The sequence below is a fragment of the Macrotis lagotis genome, chromosome 5 (genome assembly GCF_037893015.1).
Source record: "Macrotis lagotis isolate mMagLag1 chromosome 5, bilby.v1.9.chrom.fasta, whole genome shotgun sequence".
Lineage (NCBI taxonomy): Eukaryota > Metazoa > Chordata > Mammalia > Peramelemorphia > Peramelidae > Macrotis > Macrotis lagotis.
In genome coordinates this window covers 4,699,711-4,712,156 of record NC_133662.1, presented here as the reverse complement: position 1 = coordinate 4,712,156, position 12,446 = coordinate 4,699,711, and the positions used below count along the sequence as shown (strand labels likewise).

At 39.9% G+C, this 12,446-nt stretch overlaps 1 protein-coding gene across 1 annotated transcript in view; it reads right to left on the bottom strand.

The window, feature by feature from the left end:
• Positions 1 to 12,446, bottom strand: part of GRM4 (glutamate metabotropic receptor 4) — a 329,809-nt gene that overhangs the window by 140,808 nt on the left and 176,555 nt on the right. The gene's annotated exons all lie outside the window — the stretch shown is intronic.

The following is a 12,446-nucleotide window of genomic DNA, read 5'->3' as shown; positions in this document are numbered from 1 at the left end:
GTCTTCCTTTTTTGGAAGTAATTGGAGTTAAGTGATTTGCTCAGGATAACACTGTCTTAGTTCACACCTGAACTCAAGTCCTCCTGACTTCAGGGTTAGGGTTAGTGCTCTGTTCACCACACCACTTAACTGTCCCCAAATTAATTCCCTTCTGAAAAAAAAAGATACCCAGAAGGGAATTCCAGATGAGGTCCAATTAGGACAATTCCTTGGACCATGTCTCTCCAAATATGAGTCAAGTTCTACCCTTTCTTATCTCACACAGACACACAGAGTTTTCTCTTAACTCACCTTTCTTCTAACCTATGCCCTCTTTTCCAGTCTCTGGTTATCATATCCCTATCCTGGAATCCTCTATTCTATTTCCTTCAGTCTCATTAAAAATTTGAATTTGCATGAAAACTCCCTAACCTGAGTTTATCTACAACAGAAAGGGGTACCATTTAAATTCACATATAAATGTATTGTAAAGGGTTATTCAACACAGAAGCAGGGACAGAGAGGAAAGAAGAGGGTGGCAGCTATGAGGGAAAGTTTAAAACTTCTTCCATCCCTGAGCTCCTCTTTTCCAAATCCCTTTCCAGGACCTCCAGAATATTCAGGCTACCTCCTTGACCTCCCCCAACCCCCTCCCCTCACCTTTCCCTAGCTCTCCCGCCCTGGACAGTTCCAAACCTAGGAGCATGGTCATGGCTTATAGACTGCAGGGAGACAATCATTCACCAAAAGCTAGGAAGAATGGGAGGCAGTTGCTGACATAGTATCTATGAAGGAGAAAAGCCAGAAACAAGAACATTAGGACTGGGAGACTGTGGACTCTATTACTTATTACTTTCCCTTCCTCCCTTGCTTTTGTCACTGACCTTCAGAAGTAAAGAATTCACTTCCTCCCCAAACAACTCACATGCCTAATCCAGAACCCGCTGTACCACCTTTTTCCTCTATCCCCTTTCTTTTCCCCTCCTTCCCTTTAGATTTAAAATCTCTCCCCTTCTGCTCTGAATGATATCTGCTCTGGGGGAGTAGTAGTCAGGGAAACTAGTTTTAGTAGTTTCTCAGTACTTCTCTCCCGACCACAGCAGTCCCCAATTCCTTCTGGAATTATTCCAATCCCAGAACACAGGTCAATGACTAACAGTCCTCAAAAAGGACAATATTATTCCCTATACTAGACTAAGGACTGGCTAGATTAGAGTGATGAGAGAAGTGAAAACTGAGGAAGGTGGGCAAAGAAGAAGGACTAAGTAGGTAAAGAAGGAAATTCAAAAGTCTTGAATCTGGTGTCCCTATCAAAAGCATACCCCAGCAGGATGCTTCCCTAATGTGATTCCTGGGGCTCCAGAAAGTTGAGGCTACCCTCCCTTGTCACCTAATGTTTCATAGTTAGGTAGTCACCTAATTAACACTTGCTTTAGTCCTTGGGCTAAAGACTTTCCTCCACTTTAAAAATGTGTAAGCTCCTAGGAGAGGGAGTTGTTTATACTTTAAGCTCTTATCAAACATTTATATCTTGGGTTGAGAGTTTATCAAATTCTTTCCTATGGCTGGGTTCTTTGTAGTGGTAGTTTTGTTTCAGTTTAATTATAGTCTGCTGAAGAACAAAGTTACAGATGAATTTTAAAAAAGTACTTTTTTATGGGAGTTACCCTATTTTTTCTTGATGACATGTAAAAAAATTTTAACATTGTTTTATTTTACTTCTGAATGTCAATTCTCTCCCTCCTCTCCACTCCCCACTCTTTGTGATGGCAAGCAATTTGATATAGTCATGCAAAACAGATTTCTCATGATTAGTTGTGATGAAAAAAAAAAAAACAGACCAAAAAACAAAACAAGAAAAATAAAGGAAATTTTTAAAGAATTAAAACTTCATACATTCTTTCTCTGGAGATGGATAGTATTTTTCATCTTAAATCCTTCAGAATTGTTTTGGATCACTGTATTGCTGTGAATAGCTAAGTCATTCACAGTTGTTCATCAAACAATATTGTGCAATTACAGTACAATGTTCTCCTGATTCTGTTCACTTTACTTTGCATCAGTTCATGTCTTTCCAGGTTTTTCTAAAGCATCTTGCTCATCATTTCTTAGGGAATAGCAGAATTCAATCAATATACCACAACTTGTTCAGTTATTCCTGAACTGATGGCCATCTCCTCAAGTTCCAATTCTTTGCCCCCACAAAAAGAGCTGCTATAAATATTTTTGTAGTAAGGGTCCTTTTTCTTTGATCTCTCAGGGATACAGTGCTAATAGTGGTATTACTGTGCCAAAGGGTATGCATAACTTAAGCACTTTGGGCATAGTTCCATATTGCTCTCCAGAATAGCTGACTCAGTTCACAACTTCACCAGCATTATATTAGTGCCCCAATTTTCCCAGTATTCCCTTCCAACACCTTTCATTTTCATTTTTTGTCACATTAGCCAATCTGATAGATGTGAAGTGGTATTCAAAATTGTTTTAATTTGCATCTCTCTGATTTAGAGCATTTTTATATGACTAGATAGCTTTAATTTCTTCTGAAAACTGTATGCTCATATCCAACTGACCATTTTCAACTGGAGAATGACTCATACTTATCAATTTGACTAGTTTTCTATATATTTGAGAAATGAGGCCTTTATCAAAGAAACTTGCTATAAAACTTTCTCCAGTTTCCTGCCTTCCTCCTATTTTTGACAATACTGGTTTTGTTTGCGCAAAACCTTTTTAATTTAATGTAACCAAAAGTATCATTTTATATCCCATAATGCTCTTTATCTCTTGTTTGGCCATAAATTTCGTCCCCTATCCATATACCTGACAGGTAAACTTTTCTATGGTCCTCTAATTTGCTTATGATATCATCCTTTATGTCTAAGTTATGTTCTCATTTTGATCTAATCTTGGTATATGATTGTGAGAAATGTAGGGTGTGGGTCTTCACAGGGTGTGGAGGGGAGCCTTTAAGGATTTCATTACAAAGGGGGAATGGCCCAGCCAATCACAAGGCTGGAAGAGTTTTCCTAATCCCATTCCAGGGATAGCAAACCCTAAACCGGTTCTCAACCAGTTAAGAGTGACCTAGAGATCTTGACCTAATGCTACTGAGTTTGCACAATTAGGTAACTGAATATTAATGCATACACCCCCTGGGGTTCATTAGCATATCATGCTTCCTATGATGGAGGGGATCAAATTAGGGGCATGTCATGGAGTGGGTGAACGTCTTAGATTGTAACTCAAACTCTGAGAGCCTATGAACATCCAAAAGGGAGGGGAGTTTCTGAAGACCATAAATTACCTGACTTTGAAAACTAATTCGTGCTTCTCCTAGGAGAAGTACCCGTACCTTGTAAGGTTTATCTTGCAAGGTTTGTGAATAAAATGTACAATTTTCTCTCACTGTAGCAGGTTTCTCTTTTCATTCATTTATAACAATGATATAGGAAATTTTGTTGTTGTTGAGTCATTTCAGGCACACCCAATTGGTTGTCAGCCCATTTGGGATTTTCTTGACAAAAAAGTGCTTTGCTGTTTCCTCCTCCAACTCATTTTACAGATAAGTAACAGGCAAAAAGGGTTAAGTAACTTACTCAAGGTCACACAGCTAACAAGTCAAATTTTAAGATGAGTCTTCTTGATTCTAAGCCCAATGCTCTATCCACTGTACCAACTACTTAGTTTATGTCAACTTTCTGCCAAATTGCCTTCCAGTTTTCCCAGCAATTTTTGTCAAATAGAGAATTCTTATCCCAAAAGCTTAGGTCTTTGGCTTTATCACAGACTAAATAACTACAGTCATTTTTACTGTTTATTGTTTACCTAATCTATGCCACTGATCTACCATGCTATATTTCATAGCCAGTACTAGATTGTTTTAACAATTACCACTTTGAATACTAGGATGAGGTTTTGATGAAAGGGTAAAGGGACTATGAAGAAAGCTCCAAGATTTCAGGAATCTCAAGGAAGGAAGGAAAAATATAAAGGGTATGGATAGGACAGTCTAAAAGCTTTGAAGGCAAGCTTTCAGGAATTAATGATTTTGCTGAGGATCATCTAAGAATCTTGAAAACTAATAACGGAAAGGTAGAGTTCCCTTCTGCAAAGTTGGACAAAACAGTGAAGGGTATGAAGTTTTTGGTAGCTTTCTTAACTTACCCTTTGGTTTCCTAACTACTCCTAGTCCCACCTCACCCTGCTCCCTGAGCCCTAAGGCTGTTCCCTGATGTCCTAGATTACACTACTAACACCACCATTCCAGAGAAATATCTTATATTTTGGATCTACCTCCCTTCCAATCCAAATCTGTCCTCCTGGTGACAACCTACAGACTCTCAAAAATCACAAAATCCCACAATCTGAAAATGCCACAATGTTCAGAGTGGAATCAGAAGAGATCTTAAAGTTAAGAGAATCTAGCCAGACAGGTTCCATGAACTCTCCTTAAATACTTCCAGCAATGGGAAGCTCACTACATTATAAAGTCACTTTGGACTGATTCACAGTGAAGTGCTAGTGACTAAGAATGACTATTATTATTGTTCACCCTTCCCCTGCCTCCTTATGGAATTCATGTTTTATCAACATTCAACAAACATTTATTAACCTTCTACTAGCTGTCCAGAACTGTACTAAGCTCTAAGAAGCTATAAATATGTATAAGACTGGTCTCTGCTCTCAAAGAGAGCACTCTAATAGGATGATAATACACACACACACACACACATATACACACACATATATACATACAAATAATTATAATACAAATTGGAACATAAGTAGGCAAAAAGAATTCAAAATGTTGTGAGATTAAGAGAAAGGCCTAGTCCAGCTGGAGAGAATTAGTGAAGGCTTCCTAGAGAAAGTGGCACCTGAGATAGGCCTTGAAGGATGGGCAGCACATCCCTTGTGTTATATCAAATATCAGTTCTATCTCTGGCATCATGATGTGGAACCACTAGCCCTAGAGATGCCCCAAAATAGCTCATTACCAGATAAGTCAAACTATCACCATTACTTTGATCACCATCTCCCCTCAAATTCTGGAAGAGATAGCTAGGATCCTAAACCCAAGAGTCCTAGAATAGAAAATGTCCCCCAAACCACCAAATTCATTTCCAGGGCCCATAGTCTTCAGTAAGGGGAGAAATCACAATGGAAAGGGAGACCCATCTTCCTTATCACTAAGCAACAACAACTGCTGACCAACCACCACCCAGGGGGCAATAACCTTCCAGTCCCTCATTCATGGCCATCATCATGGGAAGCAACCCTTGTGAAGAAGGGACCAACCATCCTACCAACTACCAACCAACCACAACAAACTGGCCAAGCAAATCAATGCAGCTGAAGAAACAGGGAGGGTACCAAGACTGAGGGACAGGGGCAGAAGGTGCCAAGCAAGTCATGACCACCTGCATCACCATCTCCCCTCAAACCCTGATAGAGATAGTCCAAGACCCCCCCAAAATACAAGAACCTTGGGGATTCTTCTACCCCAGAGTCCTCAGGCATTAAACCTAAGAAAGAACCCCTCAACTCAAAATTTAAAATGAATATCAAAACTTCACTTAACATCTCCAGAAAAAGAAATGACAAGTGGAAATATGCAGAGTATGGTCTTATATATATGTTTATGAGTATATATGTATGTATATATGTGAATGTTTTTAGATATCTGTGTGTGTATACACACACACACACAATTCATTTTACATATATATATACACACATTTAATTGTAGCCTTCTGAGGTGGGGGGAGAAAAAAAATAAAGAAAAAGTGCATAGCAGAGAATTAAAAAACCTAGATAAAAGCAAAGAAAAATGGGTAATTTTGAAAATAACGTATAACATTCATTATAAAAATATATATAAATTTTCTTGAAATAGAAATGTATTTTATATTGAATTTTCTCCTATGGTCTGCTGTGTATAGGGAAATAATCTTTTTTTTTTGTTTCTTTTCTCCTTTTGTATTTAAGTTTAAAATGTATAAAAAAATACAAAAAAAAAAAAAAAGAATGTGAGCTCCCAGAAAGCAGGGACTGACTTCTCTCATTTTGTATCCTAGATGTTTTATACATTATAACCAAGTATCAAATGCTCCTTTCTTCCTTCCTTTGCTCATTTATTCATTGAACTCCTTCTGGCTCCCAGATTATATTGGGAACATACTAAGAAGGAAGGGAAAGGAGAGCACCCTCCACATCTCTGAGGCTCCTGGAACTCCCAAATTATCCTCTTTGTGGTGTTACAAATAATATTATTATAATAATCTTTGTGGCCTCAATTCCTGTGGTTTAATGTTTATTAGTTACTTGATTGACACTTCCCCAAATTCTTTTTCATCACAAGAACCCCATCGAGTAGGTGGTCCATATATCACCACCCCCACCCCCAATTTTACAGGTAGATGACTTTCCTAATAGTACCCAACTAGCTGGACTGGGGCTATAAGTTGCAGAGAGATAGATTTTGATTCATTTATTAAGGAAAAAAGGGGACTCCTCCTAAGGTCCCTCCAACTCAAAAATCATGATCCTATGGGTTTCTCTTTTTCCCAAGATTGGGCATGCCCCCAAATTTCTATGATTTTAAACCCAGTCTATTTGACTTCTCATTCAAGGCCATTTCTACTACTTCAGGTTGGAAAATAGCCCAGGGCTTGGTCTCCTTCAAATTGAAGCCAACATCCTTCCCCAACTAACCTTCTACTGTCCCTGGCCCCAGCCCAGGCCGGCAGCCCCCAGGCTGTGCCCCTGGGAACAAGCAGAGTGAAGTGGTAATGGCTCCATTAACCCTATAGGTCACTGTGGTTACACTCGGGAGGAACATTTTCCGGATGTTTGGCAAGGAACTATCCTGAACTCCCCACACAATCTCCTCCCTACAGCTCCAACCAGTGGGCCTGATTAAGATGTGACTTAGCAGAGACCTGAGGAAGGGCGGATGCAGACAGAAACACTCTAAGGGGTTGAGTACGGGGAAACTGAAGCTACCTAATGATGGATATGCTGCTATAAAATGTAAGCTATTTGAAGGCAAGGACTGTTTAATTTTTTTCTTTCCAAAGCCAACATTCCTAGAATATAGTAGGCACTTAATGTATGCTTCTCAATTGAAGAGTGGCAAGAATTTAGCAATGAACTGAGTACTCTAATTATGAGATTCAAGCCTAATACAGGGCTAAGACAGCCACATAAACAGGTTTGTTCAGACTGGTGCCATGCCCCCACCCCAAACCTAGTTCTATAGAAGAGAAAGGGAAAATGTGCCTCTTTTTTTCCCTTTTTCTTTTCTTTTTTCTTTTTTTGCAGAGGTAGAGAGCTATGGGTGTGGACTGTGTGTGTGTGTGTGTGTGTGTGTGTGTGTGTGTAGTATACACACAGTATTGTCCTACTCAGTGGAGATTCTGCTGAAATTTTTTTTAATCTTTTCTCTTTTTTATTCCTTGTTACAAAGAATGGTCCTCTGGGATGAGGATGAGGGAGAGTTATATTTGGAAATGAAGATGGTGTAAAAAAAAAGATAAATGGAAATATATATATATATATATTAAAATAATAAAGTTGTCCTTTTTTATTCTCCCCTATTGAATGCTCTCAAAATTACCCTAAGGGAGAAAATTGTCTGATAAACTCATTCATACTCAAGAATTGATGTCACAACTGCACAGTACTCTATAGATTAGTAGACTATTTCATCATGTTTCCTCCCAAGAGATATTATTGAATGTATCCTTCCCTCCCAGAAGCCAGGGAAGACAATGCTTTAACCAAAGGAATATAATTCTACTGGTGGAATTCCAGATACATATTTTGGAGCAGGGAGCTTCTTCAATATACCTCATTTTAAGATTTATTCTACTTATAGGTAAGACATTTAGCAGAGCTACCTTGGAAAGACAGGCAATTCTACTTGCAGGGCACAGGGCTGAACCTCAAGCCTAGAGAAGCTGGGATGGAAATTCCTCCCCCACCAGGGCTCCTTCCCAAAAAGACTCCATCCTGGACTTCCCAACTTCAGAGTTGCTTCCCTTAGTTCATGCTTCATAACCTCATATGTGAATTATCACAACAGCTTTCTTATCCCATGTTCCCATGTCCAGTGTCTCTCCTTTATCTGTATCCAGTGTCCTCCTTACACACATCTGTCAGAATCATCTTACTAATAAAAAATAATTCGAACAATCTCACTTCCCTGCTCCAGAACTCCCACTGATTCCCCACTACCTAGTGAATAAGATCCAGACTCCTGATCTGGCATTTCACATCCCTTCTCTGGTGTAGCTCCAACCCACTTCTCCAAGGCTTACCCTATTCTACTCCCCTAGCTAGATGTTCTACTCTAGTTCTGGTCATCTTTTCAAAATCACCTGTATAAGCCAGGACCATTTCTATCTTTACATCTGCGCTTTATGTGGATTCCCTAACCTAGCATTCTTATCCCAACCATCTTAATTCAAATTCTTCTTAGTTCTTACTTCCTCTAGGAAGCTTAGTTCTCACTTCCTCTAGGAAGTCTTCCCAATCTATCCTATGGGGGATACAAGATATTCACAAAAAGGATAACTATTGTGAAGGACAAATGAGAGAATGAAACCAGATGGTTCAATAGATAGAGAGAGCACTGGGTCTAGAGACAAGCAGACCTGAATTCAAATTTAGCCTCAGATACTTACTTTGTGACCCTAGGCAAGTCACTTAAAACTGTCTCAGTTTCCTCATCTATAAAATGAATAGAATAAGAAAATGGCAAACCATTCCAGAATCTCTGCCAAGAAAACCCCAAATATTGTCAAAGTCAGACATATTGAAACAACTCAACAACAAAAATAAAGGCAAACTGAAAATCTTAAAAGTGCTATATAAATGTCAGTTATTGTTCTTCATAAATAATGTTGGTTCTGTCTGTGTGAGAGAGGTAGCATGATATAGTAATGAGAAAACCAAAAACCTTGCCTCTGATACATACTGGTTGTGTGACCCCGGGCAAGTCACTTTTCACAGGTTTTGAGGTAACTCTCTAAAAATCATACTTGCAGGGAAGGTGCCCACTAATAAAATCACAAATCCAGTGTCTTTCCTCATCCCTGTTTAAGTGTCTTAAGGATAAGGAATGAGTCGCCTAAAGCTCTCCAAAGCCCAGCAGGTGTTCAATAAATGCTCTTTAGCTAGCTCACTGATTCCTCAACTGTAGGATTCCAGGAATACTCTTGGTTTCCCAATCTATCTTAGTATACTAGGACCCCTTCATCTCCACTCACTGTCCATCTACACCCTTCAGCTCTGCACTGTGACCTTTACATGATGCACTGTTGCATCATGTAGACCTGTTGGCTGTGGTATTTCTCACCTGACCTTTCACAAATGAGCTGCTGGGCACCCTCAGGGAGATCCCTCAGAGAGAGCCCTCTGGGTTCTAAGCCACACTACCCTCTAAGCATTGCTGTTTTCCTCTCTTCCCACCACTAACCCTGCTCCCCATCCTCCCACCTCCACTCCTCTACCTTTTTTTTAGAGAATTTTCTCCTCTACCTAGACAAGGCCCCACCAAGCCTGCCAGCTGCCCTCAGAGTCCAGGCACAGAGGTTGATTTGTGGCAGGTCCAGGGGTCTCCTTAAAGTGGGCCAAGGAATGGGTAGGGGGTGGAAGAATCAGTGATTGACAGAAGGGGAAGACTGGGGTTGGAGACCACAATGGAGTTCCAGAAGCCAGATGATACCTTATATCAGATATCAGAGGTTACCCATCTCAAGATGAACAATCTTCCAGTAGCTGCCTGCATCTTATTGCCATTCTTCATCCTCCATCTTCCTACCATCAGAAGGACTTCAATAAATCCCTAATTTATTCAAACATAATGCCCTCCTGCTCCTTTATCCAAAGTCTACCCAGCCTTCAAGGCCCAGCTCAGATCTTACCTCCACAAAGCATGTGAGACCTCCCTCTCTCCTTCATTCCTATGAAATTCAGGCTCCCTATCACAGAGATTACTATTTTAACAATATACTGTTTCATCAAGTTCCCCAGTTTCCCAGGTGAATATCTTGTATAACCAAGTATGAACATGGACCTAACAGAGTGTACACATATATTCTGTAAAGTAGAACTATGAGCAAATTTGTGTGATACCAAATAGAGTGGTGTGCAAACACTGCGGAACGACCAATCAAGATATGTGCAGGAGCTAACATGCATCAGAGATGAAACTGGCCAAAAAAAATGTTATACAAGGATCAGTCTTGTGTGACAAGCTATGAAAAGATCTGCCAAAAACAAATGTCCAACTCCAGATTCTGGCTGAACTCAGGACCTGCTCTGTCCCAGGATAAGGGCTATCAGAGAGCTAAGCAGGGAGAATAAGAGACTCCAAAGGGACTGGAGTTGGGCTCTAAAAACAAGTCCTTCTTTGCAGAGGTGGAGGACTATGGGTATGAGATACTGTACACACTGTCAGATTTGATTGACATTAGTTTCGCTGATCTTTTTTTTCCTCTATTTTTTGATCTTCATTATAAGAGATGCTCACTGGAAAGTGGTAGGGAAGGGGTTTTTTTGGGAAATGAAGATGATGCTAAAAATATGTGATATCAATAGAAATTAATTTTTTGTTTTGCTTTGTTTTTAGGTTTTTGCAAGGCAATGGGGTTAAGTGGCTTGCCCAAGGCCACACAGCTAGGTAATTATTAAATATCTGAGGCCGTATTTGAACTCAGGTACTCCTGATTCCAGGACCGGTGCTCTACCCACTGTGCCACCTAGCTGCTCCAATAGAAATTAATTTTTAAGCAAAATAAACATCCCAAAAGGAAATAGATCAGTATTTACATTTCCCATGATGGTATTTTCACTCTCATTATAGACCCCATTCTCCAAGCATCACGGGAGGAAACCTGGCTCTCCATATTAGCTGCCTTCAGCCACTTGACCCTCATTCATGATCAATACTAAGGATGAACACTGAATGGGGGTGAGGGTAAGAAGAAAGGGGGATGTTGCAGTATCAGCTACAGACCAATATCTCAAAGAATATTTGTCAGAACTACTTTATCTCATCCCCCTCACCTGGAGTCCTGCACCACAAACTGATAAGAAAACATAAATCATGGTTGAGAGTTCTCTTCTACATTTATTAAGTCTTGGGATGTGGGGAAACTCTTTGGTAGCTTAGCTCCTGTCCTATGTCTTGTGACTGTCAAACTGCTGAAGATTCGTGCCCAAGTCCATGTCCCAGAATGCAAAAGGTAGCTACCCTACATCAATAAAAACTATTAGCAATATCCCATTTTTAAGGCAGATGGCACAATTGAGGAGGACTAAGGTAGAATCAGACTTTGTCAAAGGATAGAATGCAATACCCTAAACCAGATGACCTGGGTTCCAATCTCAGTTCTATCTGTCACCTACTAGCTGGGTGACTTACTGTAATTTCCCCTTTCTTGCCTCAAGCTGCTCATCTGTAAAATGGGAACAATTGCACTGCCCCCTCCAAAGGGAGAATCAAATGAAAGTATACAAATGGGAAGGGCTGAATTCTTTCTAGGTCATTCACTCAGTCTGGATCTCTCTTCAGCTTAGACAAGAATTCTCCTTGAGATTTCAATCCATTTGCCTGAGGAATAACCTTTAAAGTCATTAATTCTTTCTCCTCGCCTTTTTCTTTGCTTCCCTCTCACTTCTCACTGCCATCTCCAGTTTTTAGTACATTCCATTCTTCTCCAAATTGAACCATCAAGTGTTATACTAATTCATTCATTCATTTATTAAATGAACATTTATTAAGCACCTACTATATGCAGTTAAGTAAAACAGAGGACAGAGCACCTGTCTGGAGTCAGGAAGATCTAAATACAAATCTGGCCTCAAAAACTTACTAGCTATGTGACCCGGAGCAAGTCACTTCATCCTGTTTGCCTCAGTTTCCTCATCTAGAAAATGAACTAGAGAAGGAAATGGCAAACCACTCCAGTATTTTTGCAAACTGGGGTCATAAAAAGTGAGACACAACTAAATGACAATAAATATACCAGGCGCTATACTAGGGACTGGAGACAAAAGGGAAAAACAGAACCAGTATTGCCCTCCAGGAGTTTGAGATCTATTGGGGGCTTAGGGAACAATAAAAATGAACAAGTTCATACAGAGTCATTCAAAAAAACACTGCTGGGGTGGCTAGGTAGCGCAGTGGATAAAGCACCGGCCCTGGAGTCAGGAATACCTGGGTTCAAATCCGGTCTCAGACACTTAATAATTCCCTAGCTGTGTGGCCTTGGGCAAGCCACTTAACCCCATTTGCCTTGCAAAAACCTAAAAAAAAAAAAAAAACAAAACCCATTGCTCAAGGGTCTGCTTTGTGGGATGAAAGGAGAAATATAAAGGGAACTAAGACAGTATTTGTACTAAGAATCTGTTACTTGATTGGGGAGAGGAGACATTTACCCAAATAATTATTATAT